Genomic DNA, 23,779 nt, shown 5'->3' on the forward strand with positions numbered 1-23,779 from the left:
ACTGATTGACGCACTGACTGACACACACACATACATACTGACGCACGCACACAACCCCTCACAGCCGCATGCACACAACCCCTCACAGCCACACGCACACATACACAGACTGACGCGCGCACACACACACACACACACACTGACTGCTGCACACACACCCACTGACTGCTGCACACACACACACTGACTGCTGCACACACACACACACACACACTGACACACACACACACACACACACACACTGACTGACACACACTGACTGACACACACACACACACACACTGACTGACACAAACACACTTACTGACGCGCGCGCGCGCACACCCCCACACCCACACACTGACTGAATGACTGACTGACTGCCGCACGCACACACTGACTGACTGAGGCACACACACACGCACACACTGACTGTGTGTGTGTGTGCGTCAGTCAGTCTGTGTGTGTGTTTGTGTTTCTGCGTCAGACTCACTGACGCGCGCGCACACACACTGACTGACTGACGCACACACAATGACTGACGCACACACACTGCATGAAGCTGTAAAGGAGGGAGGGGGGGAACTGGATTGATGTGAATGGGGGACAAACAGAGAGAGGGGGAGGGGTGAGGAGAGAGAGAGGAGCGGGAACATTACATCCCGGGCAACGCCGGGTCTCTCAGCTAGTATAAAATAAACGTAAAGAGAGGGTGCATACCATTCAATGATGGATACAAAAAAAGGAACAACAGGACAGTCACTCTTATACTCCCAGAAAGTGAATATATATATCATTTACGTGAATCACTATCCGTATTTGAAGTGTGTGTGTATATAAATATATATATACATACAAATGAGCATACAGTAATATTTCCATTTGCTATTTGCCTTGCTATGGAGGGTTTTTGTCACTTTTTTACTCACATAACTTCACATATACATACATATATAATATATAATATATATAATATATATATATATATATATATATATATATATATATATGCAGTGGAAGTGTATTGTGTGTATTTACCTACACACTCACTCCACATTTCAGTAACATACATATACATCTAAATAATATTCACATATACACGTTTGCTATAAATGGAATTATTACAATTTTACATTATATACACGTGCAATGAATGGAATAAACACTGTAATAAGTTTGAAATCGCCTATCCGAGCTGCTATGCATAGCTGATCCCTTTTCTCCAGCTTCCTTGAATGTACTACTGTATGAGGAAGATCATGTGACCAGATGCTAGTGCACGTTTAGAGAGAGGGAGGGCAGTGCTGACAAAGGGGTGTGCCTGGGTTTGTGACAGGCCATGAAGGGGCAGTGCCTTAGCAAATGCTTGTTAAAATAGAATACAAGAAAATTGGTCTTTCAAAGTTGTTTTTTTTAAAACAGAAAATGCTAAAAGTATTATTTCTTACTACAGAACTGATTTATTAAAAAAAACACACATGCAGGATATAGACTGAACTGCAGCTTTAAGAGCAGAGCTGTCAAAGAAAAATGTATCTAATCTTCAATAGTTCACTGCAGCAGCAGCCTACAAAACACAAGGTAGCAAGGAATTACTTGGGGGAGATCATGTCAAACAAACCTGGGAGTCATTATTTCAGCTGACTGAGAGCAGCTATCCTCTCCAAAACCATTTTTTGTTGTTTTACTAGCCTCAACTAACACATCCCCTGGAGCAGCTCCAAAGTTCTCCAATCTCCCGGTTCTGGAGATATTTGTAGTTTGTGGGGTCAATGTTTAACACAAGAACTACAAGGATGGCAGCGGGGTCACAAACAGAAAGTTGTGACATTTACCCCAATGTTTTTGCAACTTTCTATTGATGTTCCGGGCTGCCCCCTCACTGCCATATTTGGTAAGGCATTACCTAGAATACTCTGTTCAGTTCTATTAAAGTCAATAGAAGTTTCCACACGATAGTACCCATACAGCACAATTGCAGTTTAATAAAAAAAAAAACACTCCCCCACAACTATGTCACCAGAGGGGGGGGGGGGGGGTGTGGGGGGGAGAGAATAGAGACTGTACAAAGAAGGGCTACTACAATAATACATGCTCTAAATAATTTTTAAAAAACTTCACAGGAAAGACAAGAGGACCTCAACATGCACAGCTTCTTGAAGGACAGAAGGGAGAGGGAAGATATAATAGAAATGTTCACATATTTTAAGGGTTCCAACAAGGTCCACGAGGCAAGTATATGTCAGAGAAAGAATTGCTTGAATGCTCTGGTCATGCTCTGTAGCTGGAAGATGGCAGGCGCAGGTGAAATGTGAAGTACTTCTTCATGGATAGGGTGGTGGGTTCATGGAATGGTCACCCAACAGTGATGACAGATGTTAAACAAGTCAGGAAATGTAAAAAAAAAAAAACGGGGCGGGGGGGGGGGACACACTGTGTTATGGAAGAATGCAGAGGATCTAATAGGGTCTCAGATTTCAGAACCAAGAGGAAAATAGGTAGATTAGGTTGGCCATGTGGTTCTTATCTGCTGTCAATTTATGTTTCTATGTTAATATGACTCTCACATTTAAACTTGTGAGATACTGTATCTACACTGACATGTAATAATCTAATACATACAGCATGAGAGACCTTTCAACAGCACAAACATGCCTAAGTTTAGTATTTGTTTTAAAGTATGTCAATGCCATTAGTGTGGGGGGGGGGGGAGGGAAGGGGTAATGGAATTTGGTGTCTTTGACTATATTTTGTCATCTTTTGGGAAACCCCCTCTTAGTTCTCATTCGGTTTGTCAATTTTCATTCCAGAGTGTGCAGATAACAGATGTAGTTAAGTCTTTCTAGACAACTATCCCCGAGGAAGCTACTAATTCAAGCGAAACGCGTCGTGTGGACAGCACATACTGTAAGAGGACTATCTGGCTCCTGGTGGCACCCTGCAAAAGAATAAATTTCATCTTCCTGTAATACTCCACTGTGGACGGCCGCCACGGGTAGAATATCAGAGAAGGAGGGTGTGCAGCCTGTTGCCATTGTCTGACCCTGGGTGGTCCCAAGCCTTGAATCCTTTTTATGTTTGAGAGTGTTACATTTTTATTATTCATTTATCTGTTATAAAGCTATATTGCACTCTCTCTGTGTCCTCCATTTTCCACATATGGGATCTTCTTTCCCCCCATCTGCCTGCATGATCATATGCTGACGGACAACACCATTGAAAATTGTATCTGAGGTAGTCATTCGAAATAACCAAAAAGCCGTGATTACTCACAGGAAACGTGAGTGAGACTGCTACTTGCTTATTTTTAACACATTCATCAATACGCTGTTGCATTATATATGTATGTTTTTTATTTTTATATTCCTGGATGTGAGTGCGCTCCTGATCCCCTGACTCAACTACCGTATAGTGCCCCATAAAATATGAAATCTTCAAACAACTGTACTTAAGGATTCTCTATTAATTATCCACAGATATAATTTAATACAATTAAAGCGATGGCAATTATTTTACACCTAAAAAAACTGGGAACATGTCTGTGTTGGGGGTCAATTTTTAGCTTCCAATTTTTAAAGCCTGAGATGTTCATTAATTTTCCTCCTTTTAAACAATTGTTTCTAATATGCTGTACGAATCATACATTTAATTGCTGTAGACTTGTTCTTACGATTAGTGCACACTAATCTATTCTTCACAATGCACTGTACATTTCAAGTAAATTAAAAGAAAATAGCAAGTTTGTGCTGGGTGAGCTTACCATAAAACATGGGACTAAGGTAATTTAAACCAGTACAAATAATAGATAAACAAATGTAATACATACACATACACGTGTGTATATGGGATTATATTATACAGACACACTTAATATATGTGTAACCTTTTCTGCCCGGCTCCTAGGGAGTTTACATCAATGTCTTATCTTGGCTCTCTCAGATGTGGTTACCTTGGCAGGGTGCTGGATTTGTGTGGCTGGGCGAGGATTTAGCAATGATGGGTGCCAGGAACTTTATTCATTCAACAGCAGCTTTATTGTTACATTCTTATACACTTGAAACTCAGTATAGACTTAACTGCATTCTTCCTGGTGCTGTCAGAACCTACTTGCCTAGCTGCCCCCATCTCGGCCTGCTAGAGAGGTGCTGTGCCTTGATTCCCTTGGTTACCTACGGAAACCCTCACCGCGGTGACTTCGGTAGAACTCCATCTCATATGAGCCCCTGTCAGGCCTGGTGCTAATCTCTCTTTGCCGGTGAGAAGGGTACCTCCCTCGAGCACTGCATACCACCTTGTGGCAGCTTGGACTGGGGGCAGCTGTAGACTCTGATCGGGCTGGTCAGACTATGCCTCAGGATTACAGCCTGTTGAGTCCCCTCTGGACATAGGCTACTTCTACATGAACCCCCAATTGTCAAGGGAGCCATCTCTGTGGGTTGCTACTTAGGCAGGGTACTGTCTCTCTCTATAAAACAATAACAGGGTTTCCTTATCCTATATTAGTGGTTTTCAACCTTTTTTTTATAAGAACCCCAGAATTCAATTTTGAAATTCTGGGGAACCCCAACCCTTGTACCCTCCCTCCCCGTATCTCCCCTCTGACACTTGTGCTCACTCTCCACCTCTCACTTTCACACCCCACCCCCCCCCCACCACACACACACACACACACACAGTCCCCCTCCCACACACACACATTAAGAGCGGATAGCACGCTCTTATCCTTCTCCAGCCTGTCAACCAGAAGTTGATGCGACTACCGGCGCCGGCAGGAGCATGCAGAGGAAGGATAGCAGTGACCGGGCGGCTGCTGCTGACCTCGGGAGCCGCCGATCAATGCTACGTGCAGTGCCGCCATGCCTGGGACAGCCAGGAGAGTTGTCCCAGCTCTCCCACCTTGGTGGCCACGGAACACCTGAGAGGTGCTTGCGGAACCCCGGTTGAAAATCACTGCCCTATGCTATCATATGAATATATATACACTATTCACAGTGTGATCGCACTATGTCAACTCCTCCTGGGAAGTGGCTTCAAGAAGCTTCCCCTTTCTCACATATATACATAATGTACATAGATCTTGCTCTGACGTCACTGTCTCCATGCAGCAGTGGGTAGGGCTGCACATCTGCTGAGTCACCCAAGCACCATGTGTTGGGAAATGGACATTACTCTGTGTGGGCTCACACAGTTAAACCCTTAAGGCCATGGTAATTCCAAAGGGGGGTTACATATGTATTCTGCAATTTTAGCCTTACCCCTTTTTTATTACATTACTAGACAAATCCCCAGGATTCCACAGAGCTATAATACCATATTATAAATGCCACTGTTCTAGAAAATATATGTGATAAATTAATCAATTACAGTTTACATTATTTAAAGAGATGCTAGAGGAAGAATCTGAGAATCTGTAGGCTGAGCGACCATCCGTCTACAATCAGGGGTGCGCAAAGTTTCGGACATGCGCCTCCCTGTCTCCACCCCCCCCTGGCTCTCGCCCCCCCTTCCTGCACGGCTCCGGCATCAAATGACGTCACGGGGTCATGTGACGTCCCGTTGCTATGGCAACGTGACCCCGCGGCGTCATTTGATGCCGGGTTGCCGTGGAGACGCATCGCTGGAAGGGAAGTAAAAGTTACAGAGGCCTCACGCGATCCCCGGCATTTATTTTAAATGCTTTTGGGGAAGCGCGGGGCCTCTGTAACAGCCGCGCCCCCCCATAATTTCTCACCCCCCCCTACTTTGAGCACCGCTGCTCTAAATAACAAAACCAAACGTAACTTTGTAGCTTTGTCTAGTGCCTTCAATTAAGACCAATATTTCAATAACATCTAAAACAGCTGATATTTGTTTGCATATTATAACAGACTCCAAAGAAGCAGAATATCTGGGCTATTGAATGGGACCTTCAACTGTTAACACAAGCTTTTCTACACTGTACAGCAGGTTGTTTTTCTATTTCAGTATATAAAGACTATTGTACCTGATTAGTAAGACGCATCTTGTTTTGCACATGTGAGGTAATATAGTATAGAAAACAAACAGATTGTGAAATTCTTCAAGGTAGAGATTCATGTCTTCTAGTGTTTATGTTTCATACCCAGTGTTCTTACCCTGAACTTTGATGTGTTTATAAGAGGCCTTTAACTGACTGCTTAATGGATAAGATATAGATAGATAGAACTCTCTGTTCTGCGATTGTTTCGCAGTAAATTAATAGCTAAAAAGGACTATAAATTGAAAACTAAAATTATAAAAATATATATTTATATAAAATGTGTTTGTGGGAGACTGTAGTACTATGGCCAAGTCCATAGTAGGTGTCACGCGCGCCTGTACTTGAAGTAATCTGTGGCCTGCAGGGTTGCGCAATGGGGGGCATGGTGAGGGCGTGCCGAAGGCATACCGGGGGGGCGGGAGGGGGGCGTGCCCGCGATGTCACGTGAGCTGTTCGCCCTCATTGGCTGAACCGCGCACGTGACCCAGCAGTCGCGCGACAAATTCAAACACATTTGTGTCACCACGCATCGGCCACCTCGGCGCTCTTGTGCATGCATGGTCTATGGACATCAACATTGCCTTCCTGCCTTTTGTTTTCGGCACGAGCGACATCGCTTGTGCCATATCTCTTACTATGGACGCGGCCTAATTTTTAATCAGCTATCCTCGCACAGATCAGAAAAAGTATAAGTATTGGATACTTTTGTACTCATTGCATTTTTTCCTATACCACATTACACTGAGATATATACGAGACTCTTTTTTGTGGTGCTCTTCCTTGGGCTTTCTATTCTTACTCGATCCCTAGACATCATTTGTCAAAACTATTAATAAATGAATTTAAACATGTTTTTATAGAAAATGCCGCTCTCAGAAGTGTATGCTACCAAGCTTAGTACATAACCCTCATGGTAATGTACAGGTTATTAAGAATTTATATTAGTGTTAGGGACCCTTGAGATGTGGTCTGCCATGTAGTGGCTCAGAGGCTTACAACAGTTTGGCCAAAATGTTAAACAAAAAGACCATTTTATTTAATAGATATCTATACATATATATTTAGGCACTGTAGCGTGTATAGGTTTCACTGGATGTGCACTGAGCTCTGTCTGTGTTTCATGTTCTGTCTCTGGTTTTAAATATATATTGCCATGCTCAGTAGCACTCCTCTGTGACACCTATATGCTTATATATATGTTGTGGTTATTTTGGGGGTTCAAATATGAGCTTGCAGGAATCCTGTATGCCTTCAATTAAGACCAATATTTCAATAACATCTAAACACAGCTGAAATTTGTTTGCATATTATAACAGACTCCAAAGAAGCAGAATATCTGGGCTATTGAATGGGACCTTCAACTGTTAACACAAGCTTTTCTACACTGTACAGCATGTTGTTTTTCTATTTCAGTATACAAAGACTATTGTACCTGATTAGTAAGATGCATCTTGTTTTGCACATGTGAGGTAATATAGTATAGAAAACAAACAGATTGTGAAATTCTTTAAGGTAGAGATTCATGTCTTCTAGTGTTTATGTTTCATACCCAGTGTTCTTACCCTGAACTTTGATGTGTTTATCAGAGGCCTTTAACTGACTGCTTAAGGGATAAGATATAGATAGTAAGATAGATAGATAGATAGATCTCTCTGTTCTACGATTGTTTCGCAGTAAATTAATAGCTAAAAAGGACTATAAATTGAAAACTAAAATTATAAAAATATATATTTATATAAAATGTGTTTGTGGGAGACTGTAGTACTATGGCCAAGTCCATAGTAGGTGTCACGCGCGCCTGTACTTGAAGTAATCTGTGGCCTGCAGGGTTGCGCAATGGGGGGCATGGTGAGGGCGTGCCGAAGGCATACCGGGGGGGGGGGGGGGGCGTGCCCGCGATGTCACGTGAGCTGTTCGCCCTCATTGGCTGAACCGCACACGTGACCCAGCAGTTGCGCGACAAATTCAAACACATTTGTCTCCCACGCATCGGCCACCTCGGCGCTCTTGTGCATGCATGGTCTATGGACATCAGCATTGCCTTGCTGCCTTTTGTTTCGGCACGAGCGGCATCACTTGTGCCATATCTCTTACTATGGCCGCGGTCTAATTTTTAATCAGCTATCCTCGCACAGATCGAAAAAAGTATAAGTATTGGATACTTTTGTACTCATTGCATTTTTTTCTATACCACATTACACTGAGATATATACGAGACTCTTTTTTGTGGTGCTCTTCCTTGGGCTTTCTATTCTTACTACCCTCCAACAGATCCCTAGACATCATTTGTCAAAACTATTAATAAATGAATTTAAACATGTTTTTATAGAAAATGCCGCTCCCAGAAGTGAATGCTACCAAGCTCAGTACATAACCCTCCGGAAGTACCTGGCAAACATCACGGAAAGGACATCACCGGAAATATTGAATCCCCGAGGTACATGGACGCCAGGATAAACAAGCACGAAGTGTACGCTGGCAGATTACACAAGCGAGAAATCAAATTCCCAGATACGATGATCACCTTATTATCAAATCTACCATTTCACTGTTGGCTCTTTGCCCTCCCTCTGCTCCTATTTTTAGATTTTTAAGAAAGGCTGGAGAACCTTCTTTTTTGTGTAGCTGCATTGACAGGGACTAATTTAGGGACTTTTATTTATGATTTCATTCACGGGGCACTTGTACCAAGTGCTGGTACGGGAGACTGAACCCGTTCCGAAATGAAAGCCTATTCAAGTCAATAGCAGTAGACGCCGGAAGAGGTGCGATCATCCCGTATCGGCACTTAATGCATGCGGACCACCGAGTTACATAGCAAACTCTAATCATATTTTCAGTGTGATATATATTTAGTTTTTCATTTCACTATACACATATACATTTTCACTAACAATTCTTCACACACTCCCTATATTGTCTTATTGTGGGTGATAATATATAGGTATGTTTGGTCTGTTGTCAACTTTGATCATTTATACAACTCTACATATTGTCACGATTCTCTATATATGTTTTAATATCCTAATGGGTTTCTCAGTCAGCGCACATTTGTTCTTTTTCGTTTATAAGTATATTTGACGATTTTTGTGGTGTTTTTGGTTGTTTGGTTTTTTTTTTTAAAGGGAACTTCCCAATATGGGTTGTCTAACACCTTTGAACAAGTGAGAAATCTTTATAGGTTTATGTTAGTGGCCTATTATGTTCCATCAAATGTACTGTATGTATCACTGAAGTACATTGATTGTTGTGATGTTGATAAGATTCTCAATGTGACACTATTTGTGTCTGAGAAGTATGTCAATCAAACAAGTTTATTTTTATTTATTGTTTTACATTTGCAAGTACAGGCAGTCCTCGGTTATCCGACACAATGCGTTACACAAAATGGCGTTGTAAAGCGAAACGTTGTAAAGCGAAACACGTTTTCCCATAGGAACACTGTTTAAATGAAAGGTTCCGTTCCTGAAGTCATTTTTAACACTAAAATACACCAAATATTTTATGCAGGCAATAAGATATGCAGCACACACATAAATTATAGTGTATATACTATATTATATATATAATATAACATAATAAATAATATATTATATAGTATAATATAATATTATATAGTATAATATTATATATATACGCCCTTACGACGCTTTGCAACGTTGTTTATGTGAATGTGTAAATATATATATACACATACACAACGTTGCAAAGTGTCGTAAGAGCGTTGGATAAGCCATTTTGGCGTTGTAAAAATGAACATAGGTATGCATTGCATAGCGTTGGATAAGCCATTCGTTGTAAAGCGAAGCGTTGTAAAACGAGGACTGCCTGTAATGGGAAATTTCCAATTGTTTTTTTTTTTTTAATTTAAGATGTGAGGGGGACCCACTGGCCAAAATATATAACTAATCCCTAATATAAATGAAATGTTAGAAATAAAGATGTTACGGGCTTTTATGCAGCATGGTACAGTAGAAGTAATATGAAAGGTTTATAATGATCAAATGTTGGTAAATTAGGATGTGTTTATCTGGCGTTTTTTCAACACATCCCAATAGCACTCCAGTAAAGCATAATAAAATTGCAAGTACTGTTTTGTGCTGGGTGAGCTCCATAAATTAGTCCATGGAACAAAGTTAAGTTAAAATAGTAAAAAATAAAATAAAAATAAAAATTTTTACGGTCATCCAATAGGACACCAGAAAGATGAAAAATGAAGGCATTGAACCACATGTGACTACACAACAAAGAATGATCCAAAACTCAAACAGTGAAGACATGTACAAGTTCTGTAAGATATCAGTATGCTAAACCAATTGTTAAACTGCAGCCATGGCCAAGTAGGGAAAATAAATTGACAAGTATTTTAGATTTCTTTGGGGTCCATTTTTCCAACATTTCCATGGTATCTAAATACTTTGGAGGCCTTTTCATAACGTAAATTGTCAATCCCTGTGTGTTAGAGAGAAATACCTGCAACAAACCTAATGTTGTAATTACTGGTTACAGCGGTGCTATGAGGGATAACTGAACCAAACTATATATGCTATTGAAGCACTCAAGAACCTCTGAATAAAACGTAACATGTAATGGGTATAACTAAAAGGTGCAGGTAACAATTGACAAATAAAAAGAGAAATAATATCTCAAATGGAGGCGACCTCTGATGCTATAATACTGAGGGAGCACTGGAATATCTCAACGCTGTGTAAAAGGATTTCCATTGTAGTGAGCAGCTCAACGGTATGCTGTGACCGTGGTACTATACATCTGCTAGAACTGCTGCCCAGAAAAGCACAGGTTCTGGGTCCTAATTCGGTTGGCGACAAAATGATCCAAAAAGATCCTCCAAAAATGCACTCTTTAACTTTTATGGTTGGACCTGACACCAATACACCTTTCTCACATGGGTGTTGATCCAAAGAAGTCTGTCATTTTGCACTACTGCAATAACGCACATTACAGAAATTGGGAACGGACGTTGTTTTTTGTCTAATTGATGGGTATCCTCAAAGCTAATGAGATGCAAAAATAACGATTGATTGTAAAAGTAGTAGCGCTACTAGTCAAACATTAACACACATTATTAACCCATGCGCTAATAACACATTACTAAAAGCTACGGCAAATCTTGTTATAATATTAAGAAATTGTACATTTCTTAACTTTTTTCATTATTTATATAGTGTCCTTTCTTTCTTTATTTTAATTGTACATTAATAAAAGTTGAAAATGAATATTATTGAGGTATGTATGGATATACATTACTGTATACCCATACTTAATACCGTCATTATTACATTATATACCATAGTAGTTCAAACAAACATATCACTTTATTCACTAAAAAAACATAATACAGTATAGTGTTTCAGACATGTATATAATTCCTAATATATATATATATATATATATATATATATATATATATATATATATATATATATATATATATATATATATATATATATACAGTATCTTTGCATGATACATGTAACTGTTTGGAATGAAAGGTTAAGTCCTATACTCATTACATTGCTTTTAGGCTATTCCCCCCCAAACAAACTCATGATAATCAGGGTCTGGATGTGAGTAAGGGCAGCTTTTGGAAGGTCTTATATCATTGCGTTATTCCCATGCGCAAACATGAGCGGCGGTCTGAGTATCTTGTTGTTAGGTAAACTGCTCATTACCATATGATTTGCATACGAGTAAGCAAAACGTCCGTTTAAAGCAGGCGATCCGCTTTTCTTCAGGTGAATGTGAGGACATTGTAACGCTAAGCACTATTGGGGATACGCGTTATGGATATTAATACGTCAAATGGCGATAACATAAAACTAAAAAACTTTTATGCACTTCTGTGGATCTACCCTATGGTGCCTTAGGCTGCGCTTAATGTGCCGGCGACGGTGACACCAACGCGACATCGCATCAAAACAAATGCATTGCCGCCGTTGCGTTCGCTTATAGTAAGTGCGACACGACGTGCAACGGCTTGGTCGCGATCGCTGGAAATCATCTCAATTTGATTTTTCCAGCAACCGCAGCCTGACGTCACCGACACTATAAGCGTAGCCTTAGACTTATTAACTCAATATACCAACAAGTATAGTGAATACAGTAGATAGCACTCAATAAATGCAATGTAAGGATATGTTTGAGTGAATAGTGGTGCATCGGGAACAAGGAGGGACCCTATACCCTCAACAAATATATACGGTAATCTTTGAATAAACCAAATCAGATTTTAATATGATATCATGTGTGTACGTCTGAGCACACTGGATCTAATGAGAAGTATACTGTAGTCTGACACAAAAGTAATGTGAAATTCTAAAGGGAATTGCCTGTGTGTTGATCCCACAGTGCGGGTTCTCCTATTGTTTTTCCTGTTATCAAGGAAGTGTTTTCATCCCAGGGTTTAAGGGATGTTCCTCGGTTCTTTTGATCTCTGGGAAATAGAAATGAAAAAGGAGGTAACCCCCCGAAGCGTTGCCCCCTTTGTCTGTCCAAACCCCCCCCCCCCCCCTTACCCGGTTTCCTCCTTCTCCTCATGTTGCATTCCCTTGAGAATTTCACGTTACTTTTGTGTCAGCCTACACTTCTCATTAGATCCAGTGTGCTCATTCCAAGATTACCTGGTGCTTATTGAGTGCTCGGAACTTCCTTATATTTCACTATCAACTCAATATAGTTCTAATCAAAATACTTTTAGGAAGTGTGGGATTTGAGTCATTTAAATATACTTTGCATATCTCATTAGCATATCTACCAGGTACCTCAGGTGTGCTCCTTTTTGAACAGAGGTGTCTCTCCCTATGTTAGAGGGGAGGTTTATGGGGACACGCACGCAACACAAATAAAATAGTACATGCATGGACACCTCTCTACCAAAAGCCCTATGTAATGCGTAATCTGTCCGGCAGAAACTGTAATCTGTGTAGAATAGAGCTCATGGTGGATTTTGGTGTGCGGATTGAATTTCATTAAAAAAAAAGTGTGCTGACAATCCGTAGTAATGAATTTCTTGTTAAACTTTAGAATGTATTAGATCCCGTGGCTTCTTTCATATTTAGGGTAACCTGGTCTGTCTCAAGCATTTCTATATGTATATGCCTTAATTGTATGAGCCTCTGCCACCTCTGTTGGGAGGCTATTCCGTGAAGCCGGCACCCTTTCCGTCAAAAAGTACTTCATCATATTGTCGTGGTAGAGCTAAAACTGATTAAGTGCATTTTTGGAACAAAAATTAAAAATCAATAAGCACTTCCCGACTTGGAATTTTTATTGAAAATCTCATTAAGTGCCTATTTAGTCATAGTTCAGAGTTACCAAAACATAACATTTATTAAAGTATGATTTTGAAGTAATGTCAAAAAGATCATTTAAATCGCCTTTTCCTCAGTACTCAAAGATTGTAGTTAATAACTTTTACAACAATATTTTTCATGAGCCTGCCACCCTCCCGCTTCAGAGTATGACTTTATAAAACCATAAGAAATGGACAGCAGATAAGAACCAGACTTTGCCAGAATCTTGTTAGCTCCCTGTCAGAGATAAGAGAACAAACACTCACATGTTATAATAATTAGGAAATGGGACTATGATGAGGGATCTGCTGTAAACCCCATCCTCAATGTCACATTGCAATGTTTACACGTGTTCAATCATTGTCTGGATCAACTTTGCAAAATGATTTTAAAATACGAATTCTTGTCCCGATATCTTTTTAGCCATCACCTAGTGTCTTTTTAACCTTTATCACTGCCGTTAATTTAATTTGGTCCTATATGGGATTGGACCTTTGAGGAAAGACTCTGTTAATGGGCACAAAGCTAGGCTAGATTTATTTGATACGGAACCGAAATGGAAGCTGCAATTTGATTGTATGCACCTTTAAATCTGCTCATTGGACTTGCAATATGTTTTCTTAATGCAGTTTGTGGCGTCTTCATCTAAAGTGACAATTGGGTGTCTCAGTTACAGTATTCCTGCTAGTGACAGGCTAATCTGAACTCCTCTGTCTTCCATGAAAAATGGGGCTCTTCAACTGGCAGCAATAGTGCCTGATCCAACCATAGAGGAAACCCTACAACTGTACAGAGGCACAAAGCAAATGGGCCATGGCTTCACCTTCTGATCAAAACTGGCACTCCTCGTTGGTCAGTAGTTTGATAAGACAGAGGAAGAGTCTGAACACTGTGAAAAAGAGCATTGCGCTACACACATTTGGGATAATGAAATATGAGCTATGAAAGGTTTCAAAATCTATGAATAATGCCATTATTATTTACTGGGGATTTTTTTACCCAGTCAGTAGTGTTCATTCAAAGGATGATGCAGGCACAATGAGAACTTCATCATTTTGTTGCCCCTTAACTAAATGTAATAAGTTATCACAAGCACTTCTAGCATGAATATGCACAGATTGCGTTTAGCTTTCTCCGGATGCCTGAGCTGGCCAGATAAAGCAAAGAAGCTAAAATAAATAAATATGGACGAATGCACAATAGAGAAAATGAGATCTGGGAACAAGAACCATACAAAACAAGAACAGGAGTTTGGAAACAAAGGCCCTTATTCTGTGAGGTGTGATACTGCAGATTAAGTGCTATCGCATGAAAAGCCAGATTTAAAGTCAATGTGACTTTCCATGCGATAGCACGTCCCCTGTGCTATCACACCTTACAGAATAAGGGCCAAATTATTTTGTAATACGAATGTTCATGAGCTTTACATATGCACACGATGGAAAGAACACCCCAGTTGGTATTGCTGGTAATCCCTTTATTGCTCAAAAGTAGGACAGCCCTAATGTACACATTAACTCTATAGCTACTCATAATACAAATCAATACTAACTAAACCATCCTAAGGCTGTGCTTATAGTGCCGTCACCGGCGACGGCGACGCTGATGTCACACTGCGGTCGCTGGAAAAATCAAATTGAAGTGACTTCCAGCGATAGCGACCAAGCCGTCGCGTCGCTCCTACTATAAGCACACGCAACGGCGTCAACACATTTGTTTTGACGCGACGTCGCTGTCGCCGTGGCCAGCACTATAAGCGCAGCCTAAGGCCTCGGGCATGGTCAGCGCTTAGGCACTGACCCGTGCTGAGGTGCACTCTCGCTTACCAGTGAGCCCCTGCAGCCGCAATGAGAGCGGCTTTAGCAGGGGCTCGGGCTCGCACATGCTTCCGCAAGCGTGCGGAAGCGTAGGTCTTATCCAAATTTTAGTTTCAAGCGCTCAAGGGAGCGCAGGGCCGGTCACGTGAGCGGTTCGCTCAATGAGGGCGAACCAGCTCCGTGACGTCACTGGCCCTTCCCCCCGACACGCCCCCAGACGGCGCGTTAACCAAAGCCAGGGAAAGCACCGCTTTCCCTCAGCCTCAGCGCGCCTCCGCACGGCTGCTGCAACCCTGGACGCAGCCTAACATTGCTTCACTCTGGTTTTTAGGTGAAGAAGCATTCTAGCTCATAGGATTGTAGAACAACTTTGGGCCGCATCAATACCCCAGGCATACTGAAAGGTGTTACTGTTTTTGGAGTACATTGTTGCAAAAGACGTGTGGCACTTTATCACCCCATGATTATTGCAACTGTTACATGTACAGTATATGATGCACCTGGACAGAAATAGGACTGAGACAGTGAAAAATGCTACTGAAAAAACTGCTGATGAGCACAAACGTGAAAGATTTTTGTGCGTAATAAAAGCAAAGATTACAAGACTCTTCTCTTACTAGGAAACAGTTACACAAGTGAGAAGTGCTTATAAGAAGCATAACACCCCATTCTTACTCATTTAGCAATACCCAAGTTCTTGAACAAATAGGTACCACTAATTACAATTGGCACTTCTGACATTTTTACCATCCCTGTGGTAAATTGGATTGACACCTTTTCAAAGGGGATATACAGTAAATAACTGTCCAATAGGAAGCCACAACTGTCATTTTTGCGGCTTCAATGCTGTTAAAAATGTATTAGATAAAATCGGTAGAGAAAACAAAAACGAGTAGGAAGGAATGCTGCTTCCATTTACAGTACAAGTGTAACCCTTATTCCCCCAATCTCACATAGGGTCTCCTTGGAATCTACTGCTCAGGCTACATGTCTTAGTGTGGTGCATACCTGCTGGCAACAGGGGGCCCTGATTCTCCCGCGATTGTATGGGGCAGCGGTGCGCAAACTGTGGGGCGCGACCCCCAGGGGGGGTGCGACACTGCCGACGGGGGGCGCGGAGTTTACAGAGGCCCCGCGCGCTTCCCGAAGGCACTTAAATTAAGTGCCGGGGGAGCTGCAGGGCCTCTGTAAACCTAACTTACCGTGGCTCCGGCGGCTTCCTCCCTGTGTCGCCATGGCAACGCGGCGTCAATGACGCTGCGAGGTCATGTGACGTCACGTTGCTATGGCAACGTGACGTCATTACGCCGGAGCGCGGGTAAGTTGGGGTTGGGAGGGGGGCGCGGGAGTGAGGGGACAGCCGGGAGGGGGGCGCAGGGAAAAAAGTTTGCGCCCCCCTGGTATGGGGGATAACAGGGCAGGCTTCTGGGGTTGTGCCTCAATCTCACTTACTGATGCAGCGCCTCCATCTCCTGCAGACCCCAGCTGTACGGGGTGACAATCACCCATCGCCGCTAGCAAAAATTATATTTCACTTTGCAGCGGCGGCGCGGTTTTCCGGGCATTTGATTTGTTCAGGGGCTGTCACATGAGGCGACAGCCCATTGAAAAATCAAATATTCCCGGCTTCCAAAGTCCACGACGTGACGTCGCTCCGTCGCATTGCCGCCGTCGCGCTTACTATAAGCACACACAGCGGCAATGTAATTGTTTTTGGGCGGCGTCGCCGTCGCCCATCGTGGGCACTATACGCGCGGCCTCAGGCAGGAGAATAGGTAAAAGTGCTGTGTCTCTTTATTGGTCTCTTCTACTCAGCAGCCAGATCACACAGCAAGCTGTCTTCCTCCAGGATGTCCCTGACCTCACTCCCCGCCTGGGGCACCGAGAGTGGGTCTAGCTCTTCCCCTATCCTCTTTTAGGATAGGAGGTATGTGGTATACCCTCACTCCCCATAGGGAGGCCTCAAGCCTGCCAGTCCTGGCAGCTTGGTCTGAGTTACCTTGCCCTCTCACTCCAGGGAAAGACTCTACTAAATAGGAAGTACTATGCAGTAAGTAACTCCAGCAGGCACCACCCTGTGTCTTCTAATTGGACACAGGGCCTGATGACACTGCCTTCACTGACTCACTGCACAGCATGAAGTGGGGAAACCCCATGATAGCTCCTAGCAAACCTGCCCTTACGCAGGGATTAACGCCAGGAGGAGGGCAGACCGATAGCCCAAACCACACAGGGCTACACAAGTGGAAGTAGTAATGGAGCATATGCATCAATAATTTCCTCATGAGAATTTGAAAACTTGTATTTGTTAAAGCAGTACAAAAAGTAGGGAAGAATAAACAAAAAAACGAAGGGTTTCACTGAATGCAAAAAATAAATAAAAATCCTTTCATTCTTTCATATCTCATGAAAAGAAGAGCACAATTAAAAACAGAAGAGGAATTTGCCTCATCAAACATAAGAGCTTGTGTTGGAAAAGAAAGACAATATATATATATATATATATATATATATATATATATATATATATATATATATATACTGTATATATATTTAAAAAAATTTAATAAAAAGTTTGTGATTTGTCAAATTAGGGTAGATCTTAAGAATTAATCTTATATCAGGCGTATACTATTTTTCCTCCTTAAAGAAGCAGGTCAAGCTGCTGTGTTTTTTTTTTTTCCCCCACTTTAATATGTGCATCAATACAATCCACACAATAAGTAATTAGTGCAGCCGAAGAGGACCAAAGATGCAAAGTTCAGTTGGGAAGATCATGTGACCAGATAGTCACTAGATACAATTGGGTGCACTGCTGGAGAGAGGGCAGCGCTCAAAAAGGGCTGTGCCAGAGCCTGTTTCAGAAGAGATAAGGGGGATGTGACTTTGTAAATGGTTGCTATAGAAACAAAAAATGCGTGTTACATTATAATACATTAAAAATTTAATTCAGTTGTTTAAAAAAAATGCTACAAGTATTTTCTCATAGTACAGAACTGATTTATAAAAAAAAAAAAAAAAAAACACACATGTAGGATATTCCTTGGTCTGCAGCTTTAATCCTCCAGAACGAGAAAACAACAAATTGGTCTCGTCTAACGTTCTAATCAGCTGGATATGATGTTACAATGCTGCTGCCGCCTTCTCTTAGGCTGCGTTTATAGTACTGGCTACGGCGACAGTGACGATGCGCTGCGCCATAGAAAGTACATGCAGTCCGTCGCGGGTGCCCATAGTGGGCGCGACGGCTGACGTCATGCGGTCACTGGAAGTCAAAGGATTTTGACTTCTTCAGTGATCGCAGCGTGACGTCAGCTGCATGTGAGCAGTTAGCAATGAGGGTGAACCGCTCACGGCCACACCTCCGCCACGCCCCCTGTCACCCTCTGTACAGACGCCTGCACTATAACCAGGAATCACTATTACAATAATGACGGATGACGTCACGCGGTCGCGTCGGGAGACCGTCGCCGTAACTATAAACGCAGCCTTACACACAGCATGCTGGAATGCCAAGTGCGACTTTTCTGTTTAACCATCAAACTCGTTTCCCACTACAATGCCAGCGCTTATTCTAGTAGTCCATACCATCACTTATAAAGCTTGTAACCAGAAAAAAACATCATCTCCCTGCAAAGACATTAGAATGTAGTATTTTATTATTCACGTACAGTAAAAGATCATTTTAGAGTAAAAACAAATGAGGGGGTGACAGAATAAAAAGACTCAAATGCGCCAAAGTTGTCTTCAATACTCCCAGGTTGTGAAATGGTTAATGTACAAATTAAGCAAGTTCTCTGTGTAGGTTGGCTGCCTATTGAGGTAAATGTCAGTGTGATACTCAGCTTCAGATGTAATGGGTTATATATAATAAAGTGTTATGGTTTATTCATTAAACTGCGACAGTGATGATGTGGGCGCTTCACGTGAAAACTCCCATGAAAGTTAACAGGCGTTTCCACTATCGGCAGTATAAACATAAACTAAGGAGAGTTCTACGCAAAGCCCTTGTATAATGTATGTATGTATGTATGTATGTATGTGTGTATGTATGTATGTATATATATACACATACACACACACACACACACTCTATCAAGGTTGTGTAATTAAAAAAAAAATCCAAAGCAGGACAGCATATTTTACTTTATGAACATATATTTTTTATCATATTTCAGTCTGCGTATACAGCCCTCTAGAGGTATTTTGAGTAATTCAGTATAGAAGTGAACTGCATTTTAGCACATCATTTTTGGTAATTAACTAAATGTATATTCTTTATTCTATTACCCCTGCTCTCGTCATGCCCGCCTCGCATCTGCCCATACCCTGCCACAGCCCTGTCCCCCTACAACTCTCCCTGCCTCTGCTATCTCCATATCCCCCTCCATTTGCCCATGCATTGACAGTGGCCACCCTCTCTAGAATCCCTTACATCTGTCCATCCCGTCTTCGCTTTTATCCTACATTACCACGGGCCTTGCCAACCCAAACCCGATTACCCATAAAGCATATCCATCCTTCAATTCTACACCCCTCTTATATCTGCCCCCCGTTTGCCTCTTCTCCCATGGCTCTGTCTTCATGCACACTGTCCATTGCTCTCTTCTCCTATCCTCTAGTAGTGTCCCCTCTGCATCTGTTTGTGCCCACTTGTAGTTTCACCTTGCCTTCTCTCTACACCCTGGTGGTTCTCCTCTCCCATCTTTTCCCCTGCGCTGATTTTTCGCAGTCTTCTACCCCCTCCACCTGTCTGATAAGTGTGTGGGAGTGAATAGGAGGTTCTTACAAAGCAGGAGGGCACAGCAAAACAAAGAAAGAAGCTTGGGCTGCAGACTGGAGCCCTCTCCCTGCTCTGGCTCTACAGCAGCACTCTCCCTGCAGGACGGATTCACTGAGATCTCTGCACATTGCTCCTTCTGCATACACACACTATTCATCAAAGTCTCCCGGCTACAAAACTGGTGCAAAAAAAAAAGTGCCACAGATTTATCAAAATAAAATATCCATTCTTTTCAATATACTTAAATCTTTGATCAACTTGATGCTGCTTTTTGCACCGATTGGACAGTCAGAAGACTTTGATCATTAGCCCCCAGTGTGTCTAGCCAGTCCAGCCATTTGTGTGATCATGCAACAGCCAACATCAGGACCGAGCATTCAGGGCCAGAGGGGTTCAGCAACCCATGTAAAGCAGTCTATTGCTGGACCCCCCAACACTGGATTGCTTAAAAAAAACCCTATGCATCAACGTAACCCACTTAGTGCATAAGCAGACACATTTACCTATGAATGGGGGGGACAGACAACAATAAATAAGGTTAATCCCTTCCATTCCAGTGGGGCCAACAATGAATGGGGTTAACCAATTGAATGCAAGGGAGACCAGCAAAGAATAACACAGCCTTGCTGCCGCCTCTTATATTAAAGGGTTAATGAGGGGGCGTTTGGATGCATAGCCTGGCTCTCCAGCCACCCAATATCATGCACCCATGTTTGCAAGCAACCACCGTCTGGTATGAGGAGGAAGAAAGCACTCACCTGGGGCCCCAGCTTCCTGCAGAGCCAGTATTTACAGGAAGATCAGGATCAGAGAGGCAGGAGAGATGTGGCTGCCGCTTCCCCAGCAAGCACTCTCCTGGGCAGCCTCTTCATGCTGCTTAGATGAACTCTCCAGCATCGGTCCAGGCGGAAGGATAACACCGGGACATATCAATCCTCCCATTACATTTGCATGAAGATGAGGTTAATATTATATATATCCCGCGCATGCGTGAGAAATATCACACGGCAGCGGTATAATTGCAAGAAATAAGTCCATGCTGACTGTGTTAACACAAGGGAAAGAAGGAGGCAATGGAAGGGACCTCCCAAGCAGTGGCTGCATTCAAGGCAGATAAGCCCAGCCTCCAATGCAACCCACACCTCCCAAAACCGGATTGGTTTACCTTGTAACAGAAAGTGAATCCTGCCAACCCCCCGCCCCCCACTGTCATTAGCCACACATCCTTTGGGGGAAAGGGCACCTTCTGCTACATCTGTGCAGGAGCAGGAGGTTTGGGAAGATGCTACAAGAAGGTGAGCAATCATATTAAACCCCTCTGGTTACCCTCGTATGTCCTGCCGCCCCAGTGTCTGTCCTTTCTGCGAAGTAAGTAAGCTGGGTTGATGAAAGCCTGTTTTATTCAGTTAGGTGCACTTACTTGTTGTTCCTTTTTTTTCTACAGCATGTTTTTCAATTTGAAATGAATCGGTAAGAAACTAAGATTTAAGTATAAAAACAAAAATGGCCCATATTTCTCAGTCATCCTAATTAAAAAGTGGAGATTTAGCAAAGTTAAGAAAATAAGTTTTTCTACTAAAGCAGCTTTTACTTTCTGGGCTCGGTACCATGTCCTGGAGATGGAAGCGGCTTGTGAGGCTGGTACCATGTTCTGGAGGGGGAGCGACCTGTGAGGGTGGTACAATGTTCTGGAGATGGAGCGGCTTGTGAGGCTGGTACCATGTTCTGGAGGGGGAGCGACCTGTGAGGCTGGTACCATGTTCTGGAGATGGAGCGGCTTGTGAGGCTGGTACCATGTTCTGGAGATGGAGCAGCTTGTGAGGCTGGTACCATGTTCTGGAGATAGAGCAGCTTGTGAGGCTGGTACCATGTTCTGGAGGGGGAGCGACCTGTGAGGCTGGTACCATGTTCTGGAGGGGGAGCGACCTGTGAGGCTGGTACCATGTTCTGGAGGGGGAGCGACCTGTGAGGGTGGTACCATGTTCTGGAGGGGGAGCGACCTGTGAGGGTGGTACCATGTTCTGGAGGGGGAGCGACCTGTGAGGCTGGTACCATGTTCTGGAGGGGGAGCGACCTGTGAGGGTGGTACCATGTTCTGGAGGGGGAGCGGCCTGTGAGGCTGGTACCATGTTCTGGAGAGGGAGCGGCCTGTGAGGCTGGTACCATGTTCTGGAGAGGGAGCGACCTGTGAGACTGGTACCATGTTCTGGAGAGGGAGCGGCCTGTGAGGCTGGTACCATGTTCTGGAGAGGGAGCGACCTGTGAGGCTGGTACCATGTTCTGGAGAGGGAGCGACCTTTGAGGCTGGTACCATGTTCTGGAGGGGGAGCTGGGGGGGGAGCGGCCTGTGAGGCTGGTACCATGGCCTTTAACTCCACTGCTACTATAATGGGGAACAACTCCAGGAAAGCCATGTTCTTAGTTAGCCCCATCTCCACCCAGTCAGTTGGCCATGGACTTGCACACCACACACCACTAAAGTATGCCCCAAACCCGTGCCCAATTGACGTGTCAGTAAATAACTGCAGGGCGTCGCTGGTCTCGCTGCCCTTGACCCACAGCCTTCTCCCATTAAATTGCCTGAGAAAAACCCCCATACCTCCAGGTCTGCCCTCAGCTCCCTAGTGATTCAGATTTGGTGTTGGGGCTTCTTTGCCCCCATAGTAGGCCTTTCTAACCTTTATTAAATATCTGGGAATCCTCTGCTTCCCGAAATACTTATATGTAAAGGTGCTGCTGGTATGTCTGTTACGTGTAAAGCTCCCGTGTTGTACAGTAGGTACCAATAGAAAGCTGTGACATTGTAGCTTCCTATTGGGACGCCTATTGGGTGTCATATTGGGTGCCCAATAAAAGCTGCTCTCCCAGAGTCCCAAGTACTATAGATATTCCTTCAAACAACAGATGGAGAGACACCGGTACACAAAAAAGAGCACATCTGAGATACCTGGGACATGTGCTAATAACAATCATTTAAATATACTTTGCATATCCTATTAACATATGTCCCTAATATCTTAGGTATGCTGTTTTTGTGTCCATATGTGTTTCTCCCTGTGTTGTTTGAGATCGCCCTCTCTTAGATATTTTAGGGCCTGGAACTTGTGGGTGAATCGAATGTCACAGCATACGCAGACTAATCGAATGTGTGGTGGTGGACTGTGGTATTACATACACGTCAAAGAAAGTAGGCTAACGTCACTTTTTAAAACCAAGCCGCGAAAAAACACTGGATTATTGGACATCTCTTACCGTAACAGATATTATTTTCTTCTTCTCTTCTCAGGTAAAAACCCATATTTGAATCCGGTCCCCAATCACCCCTAGATGTGTCTCTTAATTAAATTCAGCTTGCAATCACAACAGCTTGTTTAGAAATACTGTTTGTTTTACCGTCACATGTTAATTAAGCTGTCTGGGCTGAACTTAATTCAGTCTGGTGACTTTATAGAGTTATATAACTAAAAGCACAGCAGCCTTATGCTGCCTTGCAGCCTGATTTTAAAGTAGCCCATGTTTCAAGTAGCCAATTCTAAGTAGCTTGCAAAGTGGTTTTAAAAAGGGAGTACAAAAGGAGTGGACAACACCTACTGGCTCTGATTCCTGAATTTGAACTACGCTGGACAGGGGGATATTATCTATCCTAGACTGCACATCTCAGCACTTAACTATTGCTGGGAGGCCGCCTTTACTATTTATATTTGCTATGACCTCACTTCTCAAATTACGCAATTCTTTCTACAGCTTTATTATGTCTCTAACTCTACAGTATTCATATATCTCCATCTCTTCTTTCTTCACCACTTCTCAGTTCACATAAACTCTTTTCTTTCCTGCGCCCTCTGACACTACACAGCTATACCACCTGCACTAAAATACACCCCTTCAA

General features: G+C 42.8%; 1 protein-coding gene and 1 long non-coding RNA gene across 3 annotated transcripts in view; one reads left to right on the plus strand and one right to left on the minus strand.

The window, feature by feature from the left end:
* The window catches only part of GPR63 (G protein-coupled receptor 63), a 104,391-nt gene extending 83,384 nt beyond the window's left edge, over positions 1-21,007 (minus strand). For both annotated transcript variants that reach the window (XR_012801109.1, XM_075597497.1), the window contains exon 1: positions 20,649-21,007. The gene's annotated coding sequence lies outside the window, so the exon portion shown is untranslated. The remainder of the gene's footprint in view (positions 1-20,648) is intronic.
* Positions 20,603-23,253, plus strand: LOC142493438 (uncharacterized). The gene is made up of 2 exons (XR_012801110.1): positions 20,603-21,185; positions 23,177-23,253. It is a non-coding gene; the product is annotated as an uncharacterized LOC142493438 (long non-coding RNA).
* The last annotated feature ends 526 nt before the right edge of the window (positions 23,254-23,779 follow it).

This window comes from Ascaphus truei, chromosome 4 (genome assembly GCF_040206685.1).
Source record: "Ascaphus truei isolate aAscTru1 chromosome 4, aAscTru1.hap1, whole genome shotgun sequence".
NCBI classification, from domain to species: domain Eukaryota; kingdom Metazoa; phylum Chordata; class Amphibia; order Anura; family Ascaphidae; genus Ascaphus; species Ascaphus truei.